Below are 26,616 nucleotides of genomic sequence, written 5' to 3'. Positions count from 1 at the left end.
AAAATAGGTAGAACTGAAAGGAGAAATAGACAAATCCACTATTATAGTTGGAGATTTCAACACTTTTCTCAGGAAATGATAGAACAAGTAGACAAAAAAGTCAGTAAGGTAATCGAAGACATGAACTAGCAACCATCTTGACACAACTGACATTTATAGACCATTCCACCGAACAGCAGCAGAATACACATTCTTTCCTAGTGTACATGCAATATTCATCAAGACAGACCATATGTTGGCCCATAAAAATAGTTTTTAAAAAACTATTATGTAAAACAAAAGAAACCATACATGAAAAAGTACTTTCTGTATTTTTCCATTTAAATGAATTTCTAAACAAATCCAACAAATCTGTAATGAAAAGAAAATCATAAAATGGTTGCCTCTAGTGGTTAGGTTGACTAGAAAAGGGCATGAGGGAATTTCTGGAATTGGTGATAATGTTCTGTATCTTGATAAGGGTTTGGGTTGCACAGGTGTGTGCATTTTTCAGAACTCATTAAATGGTACACTTGAGATTTTTGCATTTCATTGTATGTAAATTTTACCTCAAAAGTGACAAATAGCATATAAATATTGAAGTCTAATTAGCAATTCTGAAACTACTTTCTGTATTTTCTAGGCTTAAGCAAATGAGTAACTACATAGAGGATAATGGAAGCCAGTTTCTCCTGACAGGGAAGGTAGTTAAAAATAAAAGGAGTTATCTAAAAATAAGGGAGTTACTTTAAAAAAAAAAAAAAGGAGTTACTTGAAAATAAGGAAGTTACCTAAAAATAATGAACATAACGCCATTTCCACTGAAAGAAACCAGACATCTTGGTGGGGGGAGTTGACCTCTAGCCTGGGACACTGAAAGAATAATATGAGCCTAGACCATCTTGTGTCAGAAAGCAAATAAGTACCAAAGAGTGACAGGACATAGGAGCCAGCTTGAAGGAATTCCCATGGATTCCATCTGGGACAACATGAACATTAACTCAAACAATGATTGTAATGTTTTATAACCCATTGACTGGAATAAAAGTAATGACTAAAACAAATAATCCATAGTCCATACACATAAATTTAAATAATAAGTAAATAAATTAAAAAATAAGGAGAGTTTTTCCTTATAGTAGAATGCCAACTAGTAAATACAAAAGGAATGATGGAATTAGAAAACCATTAATAGATGCCAATGCCAACATCAGTAGTCAAGAGTTTAATGAGGAAGAGGACTTTTAAAAATAATTTAAAAATTTTTTTTAATTTTTAAATTAAAAAAATGTTTTTAATTTTATTTTATATAATACATTATATAAACATATAAGGTATTATTAGCCCCAGGGGTATAGGTTTGTGAATTGCCAGGTTTACACACTTCACAGCACTCACCATAGCACATACCTTCCCCTGCCCTGGCCAGGGTGGCCTCCGCCATTAAAAGATGGCGCCTGGCTAGTTGCCAGGTTAGGATTGCCTCGTGAGACTAAGCGGAACGCCCAAAGAGGAAGTAAACAGCATTGGTTGCTAGCGAAGTTTCGTTTAGATGCACAACCTGATTCGCTCCCTCCTGTACCCTGCTCGCTGATTGGCCATGTAAGCGTATATAAGTGTGTAGACTTGCAGAAATAAAGAGAGAGAAGATGCATCCGAACTGAGGCGTCTTGTTGTCCTTGCGCGTTGAGGGCTATAAATGGCGCCGGCACCCGGGAACTAAATAAAGGAATCTTGCAAGGTAATCCGCAGGAAAGGGGGGAGTAAAGGTCCGCGGGTAAGCAGGGATGTTAGCCACGTTCAAAAGTGGGAATTCCGCGGTAAAGCGGGGAGTAAAGGCCACGTTCAAAAGTGGGAATTCCGCGGTAAAGCTGGGAGTAAAAATAGAAAAACCTTGCAAGAGAGAAGTCCGCAGGCAAGCGGGGTAAAACCACGACAGAGGTGGTGGGAAACTTGTACAAGACCGCAACAAGAAGCGGAGCGGCTATAGAGCTGGGATTTTCTTATCGAAACCACAGGTAAGCGGGGAAGGGACCACGATCAAAGTGGTGGGAATCTTGTACAAGTCCGCAATAAGAAGCGGGGCGGCCTTAGAGCTGGAATTTAGCGGCGAGTCTTTAACGTCCGCGTCTGTTGTCTGTGTGTTCATAATGGGATCTGAAGTATCTAAAGTGCGGTTGGAAGGGTCTTTAGAAGACCTGCTGAAAGCCAATGGAACTCCACTAAAAGCAAAAACTGCTCGGGCCTTTTTGAATACAGTGGAAAAGGCAGCTCCATGGTTCCTAGATGAAGGCTTGCTAAACATACCTCAATGGGACCACTTAGGGGAGGATTTGAAGAAACAGGACAATAAAACGCCTTTGCCACCCAGGACCCTGGCAATATGGACCTTAGTCCGGGGATGCCTGGGGGGGCCTAAACCCAAATGTGAATCAGCTCTACAAGAGGGAGCAGAGGCATTGGAGGAAGTGAAAGAGGAGCGGTCTTCTCGTGCCTTAGAGGGGGGTAGTTCTAGTGAAGAGGAAGAAGAAATGTCAGGGGAGGAGTTAGACCGTAAAATGCACTCCCAAGTTTGAACAGTTGAAACTGTCGACTCCAGCGACGCCTAGTGCCCCTCCGCCGTATAATCCTATGGCGTGCCAAGGAGCTTGTAGCTGCTGCACCACATGTGGTAGTGGCAGGATTTCGAGCTGGAGAGATCATGACCTGGCCTCTGCCTTTCTGGTTTTAGAGGACCAAAACAACCAGCGGTATAATCCTGATAGTCAACCAGAGAGTGGATTTGGTTCAAGAACAAGTGGACATATGGGGGGCCCTATTGGGACTGGGATGCATAGTACCCTTCCTGGCAATTTGTGTAACTCCCATAGCCTATACTAATATGAGTGACCTACAGAATGTCTCCCGACAGCTCTCCCAATACTTGCAGGGGAATTAGTCCGCAGAATTCCAAAACTATACTCAGCACCTGCTACTAGGCATAACAAGGATAAATAACACCAGAGTTGAGCTTGCAACCCTCCCAGAGATAATCAAAACATTGCAAGATGTGTTAACCTTTACGAAACAATGGGCTAGCGTAATTGGTCTGATGATAATCCTCGTAGTGGGCTTGATTCTGCTAGTAAGGAATCTGCAAATTTGGAGGCGACAGCAACATTGGCAACAGCAAGCCCTGGTGCAGGCCTTGTTAGCCATCGAGGCTGGAACATCCCCACAAGTGTGGCTAAGTATGCTGGATCGGTAGTCAACGACGGGTAAGATTGGTGGGGAAAATATACCAACCTAAGACAGGACGCAGATCATTGATATCTGCCATCTCATGACGGGTAAGGATATCCCCCGCCACTGACAACCTAAGACAGGCACGATCCCTGCCATAAAAGAAAAAAGGGGGAGATGTCGGAGGCAGGCCCCTGGCCAGGGCGGCCTCCGCCATTAAAAGATGGCGCCTGGCTAGTTGCCAGGTTAGGATTGCCTCGAGAGACTAAGCGGAACGCCCAAAGAGGAAGTAAACAGCATTGGTTGCTAGCGAAGTTGTTCGTTTAGGTGCACAGCCTGATTCGCTCCCTCCTATACCCTGCTCGCTGATTGGTCATGTAAGTGTATATAAGTGTGTAGACTTGCGGAAATAAAGAGAGAAGATGCATCCGAACTGGGGCGTCTTGTCGTCCTTGCGCGTCGAGGGCAATATTCCCCAATGTCCATAACCCCACCATGCTCTCCCTATCCCCTTCCCCTCTGGCAACCCTCAGTTTGTTTTGTGAGATTAAGAGTCTCTTATGATTTGTCTCCCTCCCGATCCCATCTTGTTTCATTTATTCTTTTCCTACCCCCCAAACTCCCCATGTTGCATCTCTACTTCCTCATATCAGGGAGATCATATGATAGATGTCTTTCTCCGATTAACTTACTTCACTAAGCATAATACCCTCTAGTTCCATCCACGTTGTCGCAAATGACAAGATTTCATTTCTTTTGATAGCTGCATAGTATTCCATTGTATATATATAACATATATAACACATATTCTTTATCCATTCATCTGTTAATGGCCATCTAGGTTCTTTCCAGAGTTTGGCTATTGTGGACATTGCTGCTATAAACATTCAAGTACACGTGCTCCTTCAGATCACTAGATTTGTATCTTTACAGTAGTGCAATTGCTGGGTTGTAGGGTAACTCTATTTTCAACTTTCTGAGGAACCTCCATGCTGTTTTCCAGAGTGGCTGCACCAACTTGTATTCCCACCAACAGTGTAGGAGGGTTCCCCTTTCTCCGCATCCTCACCAGCATCCGTCATTTCCTGACTTGTTCATTTTAGCCATTGTGACTGGTGTAAGGTGGTGCCTCATTGTGGTTTTGATTTGTATTTCCCTGATGCTGAGTAATGTGGAGCACTTTTTCATGAGTCTGTTGGCCATCTGGATGTCTTCTTTGCAGAAATGTCTGTTCATGTCCTCTGCCCATTTTTTGATTGGATTATTTGTTCTTTGGGTATTGGGTTTGCTAAGTTCTTTATAGATTTTGGACACTAGCCCTTTATCTGATATGTCGTTTGCAAATATCTTCTCCCATTCTGTCAGTTGTCTTTTGGTTTTGTTGACTGTTACCTTTGCTGTGCAAAAGCTTTTGATCTTGATGAAATCCCAGTAGTTCATTTTTGCCCTTGCTTCCCTCGCCTTTGTTGATGTTTCTAGGAAGAAATTGCTGTGGCTGAGGTTGAAGAGGTTGCTGCCTGTGTTCTCCTCAAGGATTTTGATGGGTTCCTTTCTCACATTGAAGTCCTTCATCCATTTTGAGTCTATTTTTGTGGGTGGCATAAGGAAATGGTCCAGTTTCATTTTTCTGCATGTGGCCATCCAGTTTTCCCAACACCATTTGTTGAAGAGGCTGTCTTTTTTCCATTGGACATTCTTGAGGAAGATGATATTTACCTAGTCTCAAAACATCTCCCTAAATTGCCTCTTGAACAAAGGGAACACCAGGAACTTTACAGTGAAGAAGATTGGCAGAAAATGGTCATGACAATGCTAATGCAATGAGCTAAAAGTCAATACAAATCTAACCAAAGGACCTGGGAGGACCTTTGGGTGTACCCAAAGGGGTGACAAACTGAGCTGGAGAAAAACAAAATATCACACAAAAGGAGGTTCCTTTCTTACAGGAAGAAGAAGTTTATCAGGCAAACTGTGGTAGAGCATGGAAAAGGGAATCTATATTTATAAAGATATAAGTGTAAGGGCCTATTTAGCCAGAGCGATTTCATCTGGGTTAAACAGTGTTTTTGTTGTTTATGCAGTAAAACTTAAACTGACCCTGACCCCCCGCCCCAGGGGAGCTTACTTAAAAGCAAGTCCAGGAAACTAGTAAAATATGGTTGACCAGTCCCTGATAACAGAGCCCAAATACAAGGGCGGGTCAGGTCAGGTGGAGATAACAGCCCGAATGCAGGGATCAGGTGGAGACATCCAATCAGTGGAGCATGCATACTCTCTCCCTAGCTATCAAGGAGTGTGGGACCCGCCTTTTGGGTGCCAATTCTGACCAAGGTGATAGGCTAGTTCAAGTAGCTACTATGGGGTGAATTGTAATTCAATTGGCCACCCATGTGTGACCTAGCATGACTGTGCAGCTTTCTCTGTGTGTTACAATCTCATTGGCCATCTGTGTATGGCCAGGCTCAACCACATGGCCTTTGCTCTATAAAAGTTAGTCTGTGAGGCTGGGAGCGGCTCACTCTCTCTGTAAGGGGCGGCCCCGAATGGTTGGTTTGATTCTCAATGCTTGGCACGAAATAAAGCTTTGCTTGACCTTTGCTTTGTATCAGTCTTGCTCCTTTGATCACGGACCTAACAAGAAACAGCATTATAAAGATATGGAACAGCATTAACAATTCAGGGAACTGCAAGTTGTCTACTAGTGCTAAAGTGTGGATGGAAATGAGGTGCCAAGGAAGGCCAAATTCAAAAGAGCTGAAATGCCAAACTACCAAGTCTGACTTTTATCATGCATTCAATAGGAAGGTAGGGAAGGATTTTACATAGAGGAATAGTAAATATGCATATTCAAGGAAGGAAGGAAAGGAAGGAAGGAAGGAAGGAAGGAAGAAAAAAAACCTTAGTGTTTTTAAAACAAATGTGTTCTTGGGGTGCCTGGGTGGCCCCATTGGTTAAGCACCTACCTTCTGCTCGGTCATGGCTCAGGTCATGATCCCAGAGTCCGGGGATGGAGCCCCATGTTGGAATTCCTGTTCAGCAGGGTGCCTGTGTCTCCTCCCTCTGCCATGCCCTCCACCTCTGCTTGTGCTCTTTGGCTCTCTCTCTCTGTCAAATACATAAATAAAATCTTTAAAAATAAATAAATAAATGTATTCTCTAATTATAAAAATATTCAACAATAAAATAGCTGTAAGAAAATAAAGATGGATTTGGCTTTGGGATAAAGAAGCATTTCTGTGCATAAAAGTAATGAGGAAACCACAAAGAGAAAGATTAGTAGACCACACTAAAATATAAAGTGTCTGTACATGAAACAAATAAATGAAAAGTCAGACAACAAACTGACATATACACCACATATGTCAAAGAATGCCAACATATCAGTAAGAGAAATAGGAACATACCCATTGCAAACAGGCAAGGGCACTTAAAAGATAATTCACAAAGAACTATCAGTGGCCAACAAACATTTAAATGGTGATTAAATCCTACTTTTCTAGGAGGAGCTGTATTTCAGAGTAAGCAAATAGTTCCAGTCAATGAGAGAAAGCTCTACTTAATGGAATAATGAAAATTGATATAACAGAAGGGATGATAGAATTAAAAAATCATTTTCAACTCAAATGAAAATACTAATTTAGGCAGAAAACTTGGTGGTAAAGTCAGTAGGTGAATGGTGGATGGACAGAGGACTCTTCTGATACCAACACACTCCACACAGATAACTGTTCAGTTGCAAAGGGGAAAACCCACCTGTAGGATGAAGGTGAAGTGTTGCTACCACTCTCCTCCAGGGGGCAATCTCAACTTCCCTGACTGACTAAGATGTTATGGCTCTGCCCCCTGATATGATGCAGTAAGAAGTACACATCGCCTGTGATGGATTCTTTCCAGAAGATGTTTAGCTTGAATCTATCGTATCTTTAGAACTAATTCCCCATCTACAAAAAACACATAAATTTTTAATTTTTTAGACATATATCAAGTAAAAAAGGAAAAGTCATCACTTCACCTTTCAAAATTAATCTTCCTCTTATTATTTTAATGGGTATCTTCCACATGAACTTTTTTAAATGAGATCATTTTCTAGGTATTGTTCTGCAACTTGTCTTTATGACAGTATTTCATGGACAATCCTTCTTCATACCCGATCTGTCAGTATCTGTGGATTTGCTTCATTCCTTTTCATAGTGGCAGATGGTAATATGGTTGTATGGTAAATTATTGAATCACTTTCTATTAATGGATGATCAGGTTCCCCTTTCATGCCATTACAAACATTGCTGTCACAAACACCGTCATATGTACATCTTTGTACAGTGTGTGTATTTAAGGAGGACAGATCCTTCAAAGTGGAATTTCCTTGTCCAAGGGCATGCAGGTTTAAAATTTTTAGAGCTATTACCAGATTGCTCTAAAAAAAGTCCTTTGCTATCTTATACTACCATCAACATGTGCGTTTCCCCACACCCTCAACCAAAGCTGGATTCATATCATCAGACTGTTTAATTTTTTTTCCAATTTGAATAGCGGGGGGGAAAAGTTATCTCATTGTTAAGCTTGCAATGCTGAGATGATTAGTGAGGATGGCAACTGTTTTATATGTTCCTTGGACAAACGTGTTTCATCTTTTATAAACTGCCCATTCATCCGTCTCTTTGCTGAAACAATGTATATGTAACTATTATTTTGATGAAACACTAGATATAATATAGCTTCTTCAAATATTACAAACTCTGTTAACCAGGGATAAAATGTTTCCTAGACTCTTGTTTTTAATGTTTGCCCATTTGGATCCAAAAGTCCAAAAAATCTTTCTGATGTTCTCCCTTTAAAAAAAAAAATAGACTCTCGTGCCATACTTTCCAGATAGTTATATTCTCATAATCTTCCAGGTGGAGAGCTCAAAGCCCAAACGTGTCCTACTTATTTAGAGTCACAAAGTGATTCCGTGGCAGACATGCACCTCAAATCCATCATTCCATCTTATTTTTCAATTATGTGCCCCACACTTTCTTCTCCAATTCACTCCCTTACCTGTCTCATTTACTGGAATAAAGAGCCAGTTAGTATTCATAGGTTTTATTCAACACATAAATATGTGAGTTCATGAAAGAATGCAATGATCATATATAAGCTATAAATTATTTTTTGTTCCTGTTTACAAATAATGTTTTAATTACTGTATACTTCTTAGCTATAGGAAAAATGACTTAGAAATAATTTTCCCTCCAACCAAAATTCCATAAGATATATGTTTTAGTATGGTGGTGCTTGCACAGAGAAACCTCAATGTGACATTGACAAAAAATATATATAAGGTAAGCTGCAAGGAAAGGACTTTAAACTTTTATTACAGGAGAGGGTTTTAGGTGGGGGAAGTTCTCCAAATCCAAAATACAGTTTCCTTAACTGCTATAAATACATCCGTCATTTCTTCACCGCCCCCATACAGCAATGACCTTATAGGATAGATGGAGTAAAGAGGAAAGCCTATTTCAGAAATGAGGGGTTGACTGTGTGGCATAACAATACCTCCTTTTTAACCATTTCCTGGGGACTAGGAGATGTTGCTATTAACACTGATAAAAATGATTTAAAATAACTATTACCATTTGTTTCTTATGTGCTAATTACTTTGCACTCGTCTCATTTAGTTTTTCTAGCAACTCTGCACCTTAACTATTATAATGATTATTGTGTTATAGGACTAAGCCTCGGAAAACTTGGCCATGTTCCCACAGTTAGTGAATATAAGAGCCAGTATTCAAACCCAGGCCTGCTGACTCACATGCTGGTTCTTCTCACCGTGAAGCTTGGCTGCTGCTTGCCATTGGTGGTACTGTAGGGCGCTGGCGGTCTGGCTGTTTTAGGCTTGCCCTCTCGGGACATATCACATGCCACAGGGATCCAGCCTCTAGTCTGGGTTTTCCTCTCAGCTGTGCAAGTTCAGGAAGCCAACATTATGCGTTGGTTCATGCTGGAGTGGAGTGAAGTACTGATCCATGAGCATCGTGAGCGAGAAGATCCAGTGAGACAGTAGGAGAATATGAATAGGGACAAAATCCACAGGTCCAAGGAGGGAGGAGGAGAGAGACACCAGGGAGGCCACTGAGACTGGAGACAGGGATCCAAAAGCAAGACAAGAGGAGATGTCTGGTCCATGCCATAGATCAGAGTGGTCTTTGAGAACCACATAAGGGTGTGGTCAAAGTTCTCCCCGGCTGGACAAAGGGCAGCCAGGGGCAGAAAGGCCTGTAGGAGCTTTGGCTTCTCTGATTTGAGGAGAAGCCAGATGGTGCAAATCTGGGAGCTAGCTGAGTGAAAAGGTAAGCTGTGGGACTGCAGGAGCATAGGGCAGGTACAGGTTTCTGAGGTGCGTCAGTGGACCCAGTGAGGCAGCCATATTGGAAACTAAGTTGTAGGTTACTTTGCCCGGCATACCCAACCTACCTTTCCAGGCTAAGTTTCTGACTTATATTCCTGGAAGGATTAGTCTTTCAATGACACGATCCATTCCCACTTAGCCACAGCCAATGAACCATCCGACCAGCAACCAATCCAACTATCTTGAATTTGATCTCTGAAACACAGTGAGTTGGTCAGATGCCATGTGCAGAGAGCTGCAAGGCCATATAAAGAGCAGGACAGCAAAACTATGAACTGTCACATGTGGCCCAAAATTATAGGGGAGAAAATATTTAGAATATAGCAAGGAAAGCCCAAGAGAAATGAACAAGACTGTGTAGTCCCAGTCTAGAGATGGAGGCAGGGAATTCATTTTATGGTTTCCAATGAGGATAGGCGATTTCCCATAATTGAATCTCTATGAGTTCTCCTCGATTAAAAATAACAATAACAACAACAACCTCTTTTTATGAGTTTCTTAGAGCAGATTTCTTACGAACAATTTCTGACTCAGACATTGATTTATGAATAAGAATAACATTGTGGTACAGCATAGGGAATACCATCAGTGGTATTGTAATAGTGTTGTATGGTGACAGATGGTAGCTACACTTGTGGGGAGCATAGCATAGCATAAACCAATCAAATAGCTATGTTGTACACCTGAAAACAACGTAACACTGTGTGTTAGATTTTCTTAATGAAGAAAATGGCTACACACACACACACACACACACACACACACACACATACTGCATGCATGGAGGACAAAATTCTATTTTTTTAAGATTAGAGACTTATTTATTTAAATGAGAGAAAGCACAAACAGGGAGAGGGACAAAGGGAGAGGGAGAACCCTCAAGCAGACTCGCTACTGAGCACGAAGCCCAAGATGGGGTTCAATACCCTGAGATTATTATGACCTAAGCTGAAATCAAGTCGGCCACTTAACCAACTGAGCCACCCAGGCACCCTGACATAATTCTATTTTTTTTTTAAAGGAATGCCATTGCCTTCATGAACAATAGGACAATCTTTTCTGACAAGAATTTATATGTTCACATACATGGAAAATGGAATTAGTAATCAGAACGTGGCCGGAGCCCAGAGTGTTGTTTCATCTCATAAGGAGTATGGCTTGGACTGAGGTAGCAGGTGGAGAATGCTTCCTCCTGGAGAAGCAGGGGGGATATGAGCAATCTTAGAGCACATATGAAGGGACCCTTGGATGATACACAGAATTATATCATTGAATTCTCACAACCTTATTATTTCGTTATAGAATCTGAAGCTCCCAGAGGTTAACTAAACTGCTCAAGGCCACAAAACTAAAAGGAAATACAGTTGGGAATCAAAGTCAGGCCACTTTTCATTGTAGGTACCCTGTCTTCTAAGGACTAAAATACCAGCAGCCACCCGTCACAATCCCATCCTCCTTGGACAGTGTACTGGCTAATATTATGTGTCAACTTGGTTGGGCCACAGTGTTTGGTGGTGGGTCCAACATTATTCTGGATGTTTCTGAATTGGTGTTTTTTAGATGAGATTTCATTTGAATTTGAATCTGTGGATTTGGGGTGTCTGGGTGGCTCAGTCAGTTAAGCATCTGCCTTCAGCTCATGTCCTGATCTCAGGGTTCTGGGATCAAGCCCAGGGCAGGATCCCTGCTCAGCAGGGAGTCTGCTTCTCTCTCTCCTTCTACACCTCCCTTCCCCTGCCCTCCCCGCTTGTGCATTCTCTCTTGTTCACGCTCTCTCGCAAATAAAGCAATAAAATCTTTAAAAATAAATAAATAAATCTGTGGACTTTGAGAAAAGCAGCTTGTCCTGCATAATGTGAGACTTATCCAGATAGTGCAAGGTCTAAATAGAGCAAACACACACACACATACACACACCCCATTGGTTCTACATCTCTGATCACCCCTGACTAATACAGGCGGTGACACATAGCTAATATTAGATTCTCTTTTTACTCTGGATAAGTCAGGGCCATTACTTCTAACATCTTGGGTGCCTAGGAAAGCACACAAAACAGAATATGGTATAAAAACTCCACTCCCTTGTATATTAAATCCCATTAGATTCCATTTTAGAGGGTGACTTTCCTGACCTTGTCCTCAGATTCCAGCTTAGCTCAGTGTTTCAAATAGTGGGAATATATAAATTCACCAGGATATTACTTGTCACTCTTTAATACTAGCAATAATAAGTACTGATTCTGGACCTATATTCTTCGGCGCAATCACAAATCTCTGTGACCTCTATCCACACACAAGTGTCATTGACACCTGCAAGTGCCAGAGAGATGTTAATTTGAAAACTTTTATTGGCCGTAATTTGTTTGAAGATGGTGAACTGAATCACAAATCAAGCTCAAGGTGTGCTTCAATACTCTCCATTAGTATACAGAATTGTTGGAAAGGTGCAGGGACAGCGAGTCAAAACTGAAACCTTAGATCATACAGTCAATGACACATGTTCTATTTTGAAACACTTTCCTCATTTCAGGCAACCAATAACTGTTTTGGTGTGAAGAGTGAAGAGCAGATGAACAGTATTTATTGAAATTGTATTATGAACCTTTGTGCCAAATAGCAGTGATTATCATTTAGACTATAAGAATGTATGTATTTTGATAAAATAAATATCATCATAATAAAAGTTATAGTTAAAAATTATACAATTCCTGTTAAATTATATATTTTCTAAATGAATTATATTTTAAAATTATATAAAAATATATTCCGTATGTTTTGAAATAAAAGGCACACTTAAAAATAACCCACGGATTAAAAGAAAAGTTATAACAGAAATTATGACCGTTAAAATTGTACAATGAAAATACTATATATGACAACGTAAGTGATATAAATAGAACTAGAAACAATAACTGTGCCCTGCTTACAGTATAAACAAAAAGGGCGAGAAATCCATGAGCATGGTGTTCAATCCAAGAAGCTAGAAAAAGAGCCATAGAATGAACACACAAAAAAAGAAGGAAGAAAATGTGAAGTTAAACCAGAAATGATTGAAAATAGAAAAAGAATGACTAACAAAACCAAAGCAGATTCTTTGAAAGGCTAATAAAAAGACAAACCCCTGGCAGTCCCAATCAAAGGGGAAAACAGCAAGAAAACACACAAGTAAATAATAGCTTTAATGAAAAAGGGGTTATGGCTGTAAACCCAGCAAAGATTTCAAAACATATTGGAGAATAATATAAATTAATATCATGCCAATGATTCTGAAAGCAGAGTTGAAATGGAAAGCTTTAGAGAAAGATTTACAGAGTTGTCTAGAGAAGGACTAGAAAACCTAGATGAACCAATAGTTAATGAAGAAACTGACTCAATGGTCAAAAATTGCCCCCCATCAAAAGGTGTCAGGCAGGGTTTTTTTTTTTAATCTTTCTAGTTTGAAATAATGTTAGACTTAAAGAAAAGTTGCAAAAATAGTGCAGAGTTCCTGTTTAATTCCCCCACTGTTAACAGTTTACATCGTTACAGTACAAGAATCAAAACACAGAAATTGGTGTTATGACTAAAATCTGCAGACTTGCAGAATTTTATTAGTTCTCCCACAAATGTCTTTGGGGTTCAGTCCAGAATCTCCCCTTTCCCCAAGGCATTGATTTATCATAACTCCTTATTATCCTTCAATTTGTGACATTTCCTCCATCTTGTTTTTCATGAACTCGATGCTTTTGAAAAGTACTGGTAACTTATTTTATGAAATGTCCCTAAATTTGATTTTGACTGATATTTTCTTGATTAGATTGAGCTTATGAACTTCTGGCAAGAATATCCCAGAAGTTGGGGTGCCTGGGTGGCTCAGTAGTTAGGAGTCTGCCTTCGGCTCAGATCATGATCTCAGGGTCCTGGGATCGAGCCTCACATTGGGCTCCCTGCTCAGTGGGGAGCCTGCTTCTCTCTCTCCCACTCTCCCTGCTTGTGTTCCCTCTCTCACTGTGTCTCTCTCTGTCAAATAAATAAAATCTTAAAAAAAAAAAAAAAAAAAAGAATATCCCAGAAGTCGTGTTGTATCTTTTTCCATGTACCATCACACTGAGCGTTATGTGATAGGGACATACTTTATTACTGGTGACTTACTACTTACTGCTGCTGGGACAGCTCTGGCCCTTACAGTCTGCTTCGTTGCTACAGGATGTGGTGCTTTTCATTTTCTTTTGCTCCGGGAAAAAGGGAACCTTGTGGTTGCAGGCATGCCCATCTCTAGGATCTTCCAGGGTCAATCTTCTGTCTTGTCCTAACCCTCTTCCCATGTGTGAAGTCCATTCCTAAGCCCCAGTTTCCTCTCCAGCATCAGACCCATGACTGTCTTGCATTCCTGAACCCCTGAGCATCCCTATTGCCCTTAAAGACAGCTTTAGTTTCTACTGGGCCTGACCCTATGCAGAACTGACGCTGAGTTGGCCTTTGGAAAGACGTCTTCTTGACCCTTGTCTTTTTTTCTTGGAAAAGCCACTGTGAAAAGTGCCTTATCTTTTTTCCCAATTTATATTCTGCAGTAGCCTGCCCATTCTGTGCCATCAGCTGGTGTGTGGGGGGGGTGGGGGGTCTTGTTTACAAGAGTCTCTGTTCTTACCCAAGCAGCTTGGATCTTCCCTGGCTTGGGAAGGCCCTAATTCTGCCTGTTCTCCTTGCTCTCCTCCATTAGATCTTTTTGTTTTTTGTTTTTTGTTTTTAAGACTTTATTTATTTATTTGACAGAGAGAGAGTTATCACAAGTAAGCAGAGAGAGAAGGGGAAGCAGGATCCCCGCTGAGCAGAGAGCCCGATGTGGGGCTCGATCCCAGAACCCTGAGATCATGACCCGAGCCGAAGGCAGAGGCTTTAACCCACTGAGCCACCCAGATGCCCCTCCATTAGATCTTTTAGCAGCCTCTCTCTTCCACCGGGGGAAAATACTTAACCTGGCTCTTTATTGGGGACAACAGCTCAGAGACCAGTGTTCCCACCATCCCAGGCAGCACCCTCTGGCCTCCATAAGGATAAACAGCCCCTGGGAAACTGCTCTGTCTCCACTGGGCACATTCTGGCCAGTGAGACCTGAGAAGCCAAAGTGCCTCACCAAAGGGCAGACCTAACACTGGTTCTATGGCTTCATTTCGAATATGAGCTCCAAATCACCAGCAAGCCACTCTTAAGACATGGTAACTAACATTCCTTGGTGGAGGGCATTTCTGGGTCACTGGAACCTTGAGACTGCGTAGACATCCATTTTACTTTGGGGAGTTTCCCAGGTCACGGTATCTAGGAGCGTTTCTTGATTGCAGCTGAGGAGCTCAGCCTTGGCTCTCTCCTGGGATTCTCTGACCCTCGAAGGAATTCCTAAATCAATCTTCCACATCACTTCTCTAATGTGGAAATCAGCATAGAGGAGGAGCCCACCTTCTTAAGCAGGCTCAAGGGATCAATGCCTGAGATTGTTGGGACAGCAGAGGCCAACCAACAGGGAGTCTGTGGAGATGAGCTCTGTAGGACAATATTCCATGGGATTGGGTTAAAGTGATGTATATTGGGTGTCAGATGACAGGGAAGGGCCCAGTGACAGAAAGTAAGTTCTTGGTGGTGAAGTTTCAGATCTGAGTGTGGTCTGGGGGAGAGAAGAAAAGGCAACTGTTAGTGGTAAAGACTGTCCATTAGGGGTGTTAAGTCTAAATTTTTTTCTAGGTATTTCTCCTCAGGCAAGGGAAATAAAAGCAAAAATAAGCTATTGGGACTACACCAAAATAAAAAGCCCTTTCCCAGTGAAAGGACCCATCAACAAAACAAATAGGCAACCCACTGAATGGGAGAAGATTTTCACAAATGATATATCCAACAAAGGGTTAATACCCAAAATAGTTAAAGAACTTCTATAACTCAACACCCAAAACACAAATAATCCAATTATAAAAACTGGGCAGAGAACCTGAAGACATATTTTCCCAAAAAAGACGTACAGTTGGCCAACACACATGAAAAGATGCTCAACATCACTAATTATCAGGAAAATGCAAATCAAAACCACGATGAGATATCACCTCCCACCAGTCAGGATGGCTAGTATCAAAAAGACAAGAAATAACAAGAGCTGGCTAGGATGTGGAGGAAAAGGAACCCTCGTGCACTGCTGGTGGGAATGTAAATTAGGGTAGTCACTGGTAGGCACTGGAACCCAATGTAAATTGGGGTAGAAACAATATAAAGTTTCCTCAAAAAATTAAACATATGATCCATATGATCCAGGAATTGACTGCTGGATATTTTCCCAAAGAAAATGAAAACATTAATTTGAAAAGATCCGTGCCCCTCTATGCTTACTGCAGCATTATTTACAATTGCCAAGACATGGAAGCAGCCCAAGTGTCCGTTGACAGATGAATAAAAGAAGATGTCACACACACGTGCGCGCCCACACATACACACACAGAGTAATATTACTCAACTATAAAAAAGAATGAGATCTAGCTATTTGCAACGAGGATGGAGCTAGAGGGTAATACGTTAAGTACAATAAGTCAAAGAAAGACAATACTACATCATTTCCCTTATGTGCAGAATCTAAAAAAAACCAAAACAAATGAATAAATAAACAAAAAGCAGAAACAGACCCATAAATACAGAGAATGAAAGATGGTTGCCAGAGGGAAGGGGGGAGGGGTATTGGGTAAAACAGGTGCAGGGGAGAGGGAGATACAGGCTTCCAGTTCTGGAATGAACAGGTCAGAGGATTGAAAAGCAGAGCCTTAGGAATAGAGTCCGTGGCATTATAATAGCATTATACGGTGACAGAAGTTAGCTACACTGCAGTGAGCAGACTCTAACATCCCGAGTTGTCCCATTACTATGTTGCACACCGGAAACTAATGTAACATTGTGTGTCAACTATACTTCAATTAAAAAAAAGTATGTGGCTTAATGGAATTAAGTGATTTGGTGGTAGAGAGATGCCCAGTGGTGAGGGTGAACAAAATGGGGTCACTGGTGACAAAGAGAACTTTGGTGGGAGGTGGGTCTGGCAGGAGAGAGGATCTTGGTGGCCAAGATGAGAAAGCTGGGGACCGGGGTGAAAAATACAATGAGTCCAATGGCGAGGAGGGCTTTGAGGCAGAGGCAATAGGGATGGGCCCCAAGCTGATGACAAGCCAGCGTTTGGAGGGGTTCCTCCAAACCCCTGACTGCTCTCCAGGAGAGTCCATTGAGAGCCTGGGTGCCAGAAACAGAGAGAGGACAGTCACGACAACTGTGGAAGCCAAAGAGGATCAGAGGGAGCACCACCTTCCAAGCACTCAGCCACTGACAGGAGGCTGTACTCAGCAGAAAATTTGCCCGGCTGGCTGCAAGACCCGGAGGAGAGAGCTACACCAGAAGCAGGACAGGCAGGAGCGCCAGGCAGGGGAAGGAGCACCAGAAGCCATCAGCTCCTCACTTCCAAGCATCCACTCTGAGAAATTCGCTCATGTACCAAAGAGAACATGCTCAAGAATGTTCACGTTAGCATTGCTTGTCATAGCAAAAATGAACCCTAGTAATGCAACAAAACAGGTGGCAATGGAATTTAAATGAATCAGAATCACACATATTAACCAGGAAAAAAAAAAACCTCCCAAAAAAAGTTAAATAAAAAAGTAAGTTACAGGGCCGCCTGGGTGGCTCAGTGGGTTGGGCCTCTGCCTTCAGCTCGGGTCATGATCTCGGGATCCTGGGATCGAGTCCCGCATGGGGCTCTCTGCTCAGACCTCTCTGCCTGCTGCTCTACTTGTGATCTTTCTCTCTCTGTCAAATAAATAAATAAATAAATAAATAAAAAGTCAGTTACAAAAGGTTACTAAGAGTATGATATCATTTATATAAAGTTTCCAATCTACAAAATAATATTACCGTTTTGAATGCATATAGGATGAGTAAAAGCATAAAGTCTTACATGGGAATGACAAACAAAAGTCAAGATAATGGTGATTTTAGGGGTGGAAGGATAGTTGGGAATTGGATCGGGAAAGTGCCTTCAACTCTATTTGTAAGATCTAAAGTGGAGGAATGGACACAGTGATTCTCTTTATATTCCTTTAGTGTCTTTTTATGTATCTGAAATAAATTATTTTTTAAAGAAGAAATTCAGAGGTATATGGTTTATTATTCTCCCTACTTTTCTAGAATTTAAAGGTTTTTTCCCAAATTAATAAAATATATTTCAATAATACTCTACACACACCTCCTCTTCTGTCACCTGTGTTTTACCACTTAAATGAATTAAGGAGAAGATGAAATGAGGTAGTGATATTATTTGGAAGGTGGTGAGCCAAGGCCTCCTCTACCGAGACTCGGAACTTGAAATAAATTAGGTCTTGTTCAGTCTGGAGTATTAATAGGATTTAATTATTCATAAGCTAAGTGTCAAAAGGGTCCCCAATCCTTAAAAGAACTAATCACATTTCAAAGGGCACTGAAAACCATATAAATGTAATAAAGTTGCATAGTCCAATCATCAGCTTGTTACCTGAAAGACTGTGGAGGAAGTGGCTTACTTATGTACATTCTAGAAACCAGCCCAGACATTTGCATCAGACTGTGTAACAATGTCACTTAATATCCATGGAAAGGAAGCAAAGATTTTAAACACACACACACACACACACACACACACCCCAACCCATATCTTATAAGGATACATACATATTTAACAACACATATCAGATACATTGGTGGATGATTATTAGGGTAAATGGGTAAAAATAAAATAAAATTATATAAAACTAGAAAGGGGCTTTATATGGACTGATAATGATAATTTGCTATGAATCAAGGAGCAAGACTAACCCAACTCTCAGCATGTAAGATTAAAAAAAAATAAACAAAAACCAACAAACAAGAAAACCCACCTGCTCCCTTGACCTTGAGGTGCCTATGAATTAGAAGGGGAAAAAATTGTAATATAAATGTGATGGCTTCTAAAATGCTAAGAATTTCTGGATTCTTAGCAAGAAAGACAGTACGATAATCTCTCTAATGAATTAGTAATTTGGTTACCAAACAATTTTTTGTTTCCAAAAGGGGCAAAAGACTACCATCCTGTGTTCGGAGGAAGGCATTTCATAGAGTATGCCCTTTTCCAAGTACTCAACTCCTTTGAATTGTTGCACTTGGCTTCAAGTGAAGGACCGATGAGTGCAGTTTGCAAGGAGAAGCCCATCGAGAGAAAAGAGAGCTCTGGCGAAGGATGGTGCGTCCCTGGCGTGGGTAAGCACAAGCCCTCTCCCATGTGGGACTGAAAAGAACATAAAGGCAAATATCCAAGTGATGCCACATGCAACATGGAAAGATACAGGCTTCCTGAACATCCGATCCTACTTACGCTCCTAAAAGCAGAACCAAATATATACCAAAATGACTCCCAGTTAACACGATGTGACACCAGCTCTGTGATGGGAGAATATGGGGGATTCTTCGTTAAAATGCAATTTGTTTTAGGCCAGACAGAGAATAGGCTTAAAATAATAAAGCTTTTATTTTTCATTTATGTCACAGTCTGGTGTCAGGCCGCTCCCTTGGCAGCTCCTCTCCAAAGAGGGACCCAGGAATCTTCATCTAGAACACATGGCAAGTCGGGAAGAGAGAGCTGAAGGATCACACAGGACGTTTAAGAGCCAAACTGAAGGCGGCTTACTTCGCTCCCCTACATTACACGGATAAAAGCCAAAGACACCCACACCTGCAAGGGAGGCTGGAAACGAAGTCATCCCGGGGACCCAAGAAGAGCAAACAGGGCGAGGAATGCATTGTACCATCTCTACCAGAATCGGGTAGAGATGGTATTGGGAAAACTTATTGACAAAATCAAAACTCGCTAACTTGTGATGAGTGGGACAATAGGCAGCATGTGGCCACTTACAGAAGCAACTAATCCTGACTTTTCACATACAACTGCTGATCTCAACAGCAAATCTAAGTCTAAAAAGAGCAAAAGTCCAGCCCTATTTCTCCCTAGTTGTGTAAACCTCAGTAAAATTGTAGAATTTATGCTGACAATTCAGATCTGCTAGTGACAAATAAACCTTTCATCCCTTTAAGGTCTATTTCTTTATGTCTCTCAAAGTGTTGTTGTTGTTGTTGTTGTTTTTTTAAGATTTTATTTATTTATTTGACAGAGAACACAAGTAGCAGAGAGGCAGGCAGAGAGAGGGAGAGAGAAGCAGGGTCTGCACTGAGTAGACAGCCCGATGCGGTGCTCGATCCCAGGGTCCTGGGATCATGACCTGGGCCAAAGGCAGAGGCTTTAACCCGCTGAGCCACCCAGGCGCCCCTCAAAGTGTTGTTTTTGAACCCCAGGTAAATTCACGTGATTGAAAAAGAAACTCAAATTCAACCATTTACTTGGATGTGAGTTCCAAAAAGAAGAAAGAAAGGGAACAAATTAATGGTGCAAAAGAGCAAAACTAAAAAAAAAAAAAAAAAATCTGGCTCTGCCTGGCTTCCCTCTGGGCTCCACAAAACTCAGAGGGAAAAAAAAAAATACTAACCAGTATTAAGAATTCAAAATGTCCAGAAACCTAAAAGAAGGTTTCTCTCAACATTTTCTACAAAAGCCCTGGGAACTGGAGAGGTGCTCTCCTTGCCCTCCTCACTCACAACAACTGGCTGACCTGCGGCGAGAGGGCCTGGCAACTGAGAGTGCTCTTAACTACTTTTTGGCGGTACAGGTCTCTTACCACTACACCCCTGGCCTTCGACCATCTCTGTTAGCCCACTGTGACTCCTATCACTAACCTGCATTTCCTGAATCTGCTGTAGGCCATGTACCGTGCTCTGTGCTAACACGAACTTTCTATGTTTTTGCTTAAAACAACCCAGATCTGTGCTATGGTGAGCACTGTGAATTGTGGAAGACTGATGAATCACACACCTGTACCCCTGAAACAAATAATATAGTATATGTTAATTAAACAACAACAACAACAAAAAACCAACCAACCCAGGATCGAGAAATCATTATGATGTCTTTTGTGCAGAAGAAACAACTAAGGTACAGAGAGGTTGGGTGACTTGTCCAATGTCGCACAAGATCATAGCAGCCTTGAGCAAGGACTGTGACCTAGGCCCTAGCTGAAGTGTGGAGCGGTTTTTCCTCACCAGACCCCTGATAATACATAACAGGAATTCTTGGCATGAATACTGGTTAACACCAAACAGAGGAAAAAATGAAAATCATCTGTCCTTCTAGAGGTTACAAGAGGCAACCATTATTAATTTATCGCTGTGTTTCCTTTCACCTTTTTTTCTTCCCACACCCTTGGGTCAAAATAGAGGTGACATTATTTTTTTAACTGCCTTGTTGAAGTAAAATTCACATACTACATAAGTGGCTCATTTAAAGTATATGGATTCAATTCAATTCAATTCAATTAGTCCTGCAAAGAGGTGTGCCGTCACAGCTATCTAATTTTAGATTATTTCATTGCTCCAAAAAGAAGCTCCATATCCACTCCCCTACACTCTTACCTCTCATCTCTGGGGAACCGCTTTCTGTCCCTGTAGATTTGCCTACCCTGGACACTTCATATAAGTGGAATCATACAATATGTGGTCTTTTGTGATGGCTGACTATCACTTAGCATGAAACTTTCAGAGTTCATCCATGTTGTAGCACTTATCAGAACTTTATTCCATTGAATTTTATACCATGATATGTGTACACCACATTTTCTTTATCGATTCATCTGTTGATGAACATTTGGGCTCTTTGCACTTTTTAGCTATTACATATGGCTGTTTTAAAGATGGACGTAGAAGTTTCTGTGTGGACATACATTTTCATTTTTCCTAGGAGTGGAATTGTTGGTTCACATGATAACTGTATGCTTAATTTTTTGAGGACCTTCCAAACTGTTTTCCAAAGCAGGTGCAGCATGTCACCTTCCCACCACAGTGAACGAGGGTCTCCCTTGCTCTGAGCCTTGCCAACACTAGCTGTCTTGCCTTTTTGGCTAGAGCCGTCCTACTGGGTGTGAAGTTGTATCTCACTATGCTTTCAATTGGCATTTCCCTAATGATTAGTATCATTAGGGATGCAGGTGAGCATCTTTCATGTGCTTCTTGGCCATTTGTATATCTTTGGAGAAATGTCTACTTAAATCTTTTGTCTCTTTGAAAAATTGGCTGACTTCTCTTTTTATTGTTATGAATTCCTTGCATATTTTGGTTACAAATCCCTTATATCTGATTTGCAAATATTTTCTCCCACTCTGCAGGTTGCCTTTTTACTTTCTTCTTCTTTTTTTCTTAAAGATTTAATCAATTTATGACAGAGAGAGAGAGCAAGCATGAGCAGAGGAAGGAACAGAAGGAGAAAAACAAGAGGACACAGAGCTCAATGCGGGGCCTGATGTGGGGCAAATCTCATGACCCTGAGATCATGACCTAAGCTGAAACCAAGAATCTGTCACTCAACCAATTGAACCACCTACGTGCCCCAATCTTTTCACTTTCTCAACAATATCCTTTGAAGAACAAGTTTTCAATTTTGATGAAATCCAATATATCTATTTTTCCTTTGTTGCTTTTGATTTTTATATCATAAAGAGGAAGGTCAAGGCTTTTTAAGATTTATTTATTTATTTTAGAGAGAGAGAGAGAGAAAGAGAGGGGAGGGGCAGGGGGAGAGGGAGAGAGAGAATCCTAAGCAGATTCCAAGCCAAGCGTGAAACCCACTTAGCACTTGATTCCAGGATCCCAAAATCACAACCTGAGCCAAAGCCAAGAGACTGATGCTCAACTGACTGAGCTACCCAGGTGTCTTGGTCAAGGCTTATTTTTAATAAAAAATACTTTTCAAAAATAGGAATTGTGTTACATAAAACATTTTTTTCTCCATACATTTTTTCACATATTTTATCATAAGCCTTCCACCTGTAATTTACCTAAAATTTTCTGCAAAATTTTACTTTAAGTTCCTACTATCTAGCCTATCAAGCCTTCAGAAATATACTAGAATTGAAAATGCTGGAAAAACCTTGCCAAAAATAAAAAAAAATCCCACACTAGCAAACCCTTGGTCCAAAACTTTAGTAACACATTGATTTTTTTAAATAATATAATCAAATCAGGAAAATACAGAAAGTAGAGAAAAGGGATAAAAGTGTCCTCACTCTGATCACCCTAGTAGCCCCATCATTATCATCTTTGTGTGCTTAGTTCTGGTACTTTTTTAAGCATATCTTTGAAGAATTGCAATCATATAGTATATATAAATTTGTGTTCTGCTGTTAAATTTAGCATGCCATAAGATTCTTTCCATGTTTCTCCCTAGTTTTCATAACTAGCATTTTTACCAGCTGTAGAATATGCCAAATGAATGTACTATAGTTTACATAACTATTCTTTTATTAAATACTTGGCATCTTTCCAGGAAAATCTCCCTCTTCTTGTTTTTGTTGTTGTTGTTTTTAAAGATTGTATGTATGGACACATTTATTTATTTATTTGACACAGAGAAAGAGAGAGATCACAAGTAGGCAGAGAGGCAGAAGAGAGAGAGAAGGGGGAAGCAGGCTCCCTGCTGAGCAGAGAGCCTGATTCGGGGCTCGATCCCAGAACTTTGGGATCATGACCAGAGCCGAAGGCAGAGGCTTAACCCACTGAGCCACCCAGGCACCTTTCCTTTTTTTTTTTTTTTTTTTTTTTTTAATCTATTACGAGTAATGCGTAGATCAATATTTTCTTTGCTTATAGTTTTTCCCCTGCTTAGGATTATTTCCTTGGGATACATTCCTAGAACTAGAACTGCTAAATTGAGAGTTATAATTTTGTGTATCTCTCAATATATATTGCCAGATTACTTTACAAAAGGTTTGATTCACTTCAAAATGCTGTTGATGGTGATTAATGATCATGTTTTGGGTACCATCATTTAAAAAAATACTTCATAATTTAGGTGAAAATAAAAGCTCCTTTTTAAATTTATATTTCAGTTTTTTAGTACTTAAATTCAACATCCTCCATAGGTATGGCATTCTAGTTTTATTTCCTTTAATTATTATTGTGAGAAACATGGTCAAATCTGTCATATATTAAATATATAGCTATCTATAGCTATAGATATGTGAATTTGAATATATAGTTCCAGGGATCTATTACTTTCAAATTTTATTTCAACAGTAAATTTATGTTTATGACTTTGTCATAGAGATACAACTCCAGTAAATTTCTTCTGCACTTGCTGAACCAGGGTCCATACATAAGAAAAGTTTTGGGGGTTTTTTCCAAGGCAGAAAGAAAGGCAAGTGAGGTGAATAGATAGATTAATTTTAAAAATGCATTTAGATAAGGTATTATTATGACTTGATATTGCTCATATTAAAATTTTATAGCCAAGTTCCCATCATTTTGTAGACATCTTTCAGTATGTAATTATTTTAAATATAGCCTATTATTTTAATTATCTCTAATTAAAAGCACTTTCACATATCAATGTGTATTCTATTAAAAAGGAACTCTGAATTCTTTCCATTTTATTATACAGTCCCCTATTTCTCTCTTTAAAGTAATTTTATATGTAGGCAGTAAGTCCCAGGGAATTCCTTTAGATAAGCTATGAATTTTAAAACTAATCCACATTTTTATTTTATTGTGCTACAAAAATAGTGTTAAAGGACTTTTCACCAAGTGTTTTTGTACCTTCACTAAGTACTTTTCTTTTATCTGATTATTCACATGCTGCTTTCAATGAATAGTAACTACTTCTATTTGGGATTTTATTTCACAGTGAGAAGGTAGATTCACCATGTCCTAATTATTATTATTATTCCATCACCCAGGTAAGAGACTTAAGAGACCACAAGAATGTGTCCTGTTATTTGTAGTTATGATTCCAATCATCACCATTGGAATTAATACACAATTAGGTCCAGTCATGAATATCCCGACTCAGATGCCTCTTCTGAAAAACTGAAGTTAAGGCTTTGCCGGCAATTTCAAAATGTAATTTTTGTTCAAAGCCTTTTAAAAGACCCCATCAGAAGTTTACAAAATAATATCCATTTACTTACCACCTAGCTTTGGGTTTTTCCAAAATTTAGGAAGCTCCAAGGGTGGGCATTTATTTGAGTCAAATGAAGGAAAGTTCAACTTACTTCATTTGAAGGTCTTTGCTCCAATTCTTTTTCTCCATTATTATGTTTGTCCCTCCCTGTAGTTGGCTTCTTCTTTCTTTCCTTATTACTATTTTATTGTAATCTCATTAAGGTCTGCATTCCCAGGTTACTCCCTCCTTCTGGGTGCCCTTCTTTTTGTCATCTCCTGCCCTTTCTTTGAAAACCACCAAATATCTAGCTGTATTTCTAGTTAAGGGGACTTCATTTTTATTTTTTTTAATAATTTATGTGTTTTTTTCTTACTATTTCTTAAGACATTTTCTTAGTATTTGTCTTAATTTTTGTAGGTCATCAAAGTAATTCATGCCTATTACAACAACTTCAAAAACACAAAAAAGTAAGAAATGAAAACTTCCTGTTATTCCAACTTCCAAGGATAACCACTATTAATTTATTGCTGTATTTTCTTCAAGTTTTCTTTTTTTTTTTTTTAGATTTTATGTACTTATTTGACAGAGAGACACAGTGAGAGAGGGAACACAAGCACGGGGAAGAGGGAGAGGGAGATGGAGAAGAAGGCTTCCTGCTGAGCAAGGAGCCTCACGCGGGACTTGATCCCAGGACCCCCGGACCATGACCTGAGCGGAAGGCAGATGCCCAATGACTGAGCCAAACAGGTGCCCAAGTCTTTTTTTTTTTTTTTTTTTAATAAACTAAAAAACAGAACAAAACACAACTGAACAAATCAGGATCAGGATCTTATTAGACACATTTTTTTTTTAAGATTTTTAAAATTTATGTGAGAGAGAGAACGAGAGAGAGCATACAAGCACATGAGTTGCGGAGAGGGGCAGAGGGAGGCTTCCCACTGAGCAGGGAGTCTAATGCGGGACTCGATCCCAGGACCCCGAGAACTCTTAATCAACTGAGCCACCCGAGTGCCCCTTTATTAAATACATTAGATTTTTTAATTTACCTTTTCTTACTTCACATTTCATCATGAGCACCTTGCCTTTAATTTATCTAAAATTTGTAATACCTCATTGAAAAGAAATTGGAATAGCTAGGAAAGCAGGATAAAGGAAATGAAAATCACCCAAAGTTTTATCATCCAGAGATAATCACTTTTAATATTTTGACCTATTTATTTCTGGTCTTCTTTCCTATGTGTATTCCTGTGCATATTATTATAAAAACTAGATTGTTGGGGTCCGTTATCAAAGGAACAAGACTGATACAAATTGAAAGTAAGGCAAGGCTTTATTTCTATGCCAAGCATCAGAAGTCAGACTGACCCGCCAGGGCCGCCTCCGAAGAGGGCGACCCCGTCCAGGTCTCACAGGCTGGTTTTATAGGGCATAACAGCAGACCCAAGTTACGTGGCTTCTATTGTTAAGGCGTCTACTCCCAGAATTGACACCCAGAACCAATACCAGGAACTACTGGGGCGTTTATCCCTGGAATGAAGTCTTTAGATGTAAACAACAATATGGCTACCCAGGTAATATGGAGTTGCTCTGGCTAAGCAGGCCCTAATAGTTAAACAGGTTTTAACATTAAATCGGCCCTAACATAGATAATACTCTAAATATAGTTTGTAGAATATTGAATTCTGTATGAAAATTTCCAAAATACTCTACAAACATGCATCAGGCACTTATCACATGCTGCGTGTTGGGGCAATATGGGAAAGTAGACAGAAAATGTCTTTGCCTTCCCAGACTTTACATTCTAGTGAGGAAGAAAGACAATAAGCAAACAAATAATAATAGACATGACATTCCAAGAGACATGTGCTAGGGAAATAAAGGAAAGCAAGGTAAGGGGTGGAGGTGACGGGGAAGGGAGCTGGTCCCTTTGCATGGGGAGGTGAGAGAGGAAGTTTCCCTGGGAGATGACAGTTGAGCAGATCCC

At 40.2% G+C, this 26,616-nt stretch overlaps 1 long non-coding RNA gene across 1 annotated transcript; it reads left to right on the top strand.

Annotated features, from left to right (window-relative positions):
* The first annotated feature begins 1,633 nt into the window (after positions 1 to 1,633).
* On the top strand, positions 1,634 to 19,667 carry LOC132010011 (uncharacterized). Its single transcript, XR_009402119.1, has 3 exons — positions 1,634 to 1,720; positions 18,668 to 18,853; positions 19,142 to 19,667. It is a non-coding gene; the product is annotated as an uncharacterized LOC132010011 (long non-coding RNA).
* The last annotated feature ends 6,949 nt before the right edge of the window (positions 19,668 to 26,616 follow it).

This window comes from Mustela nigripes, chromosome 2 (assembly GCF_022355385.1).
Source record: "Mustela nigripes isolate SB6536 chromosome 2, MUSNIG.SB6536, whole genome shotgun sequence".
NCBI lineage: Eukaryota > Metazoa > Chordata > Mammalia > Carnivora > Mustelidae > Mustela > Mustela nigripes.
The sequence above is the reverse complement of the archived record's forward strand: the minus strand, read 5'-3'. Positions and strand labels throughout refer to the sequence as shown.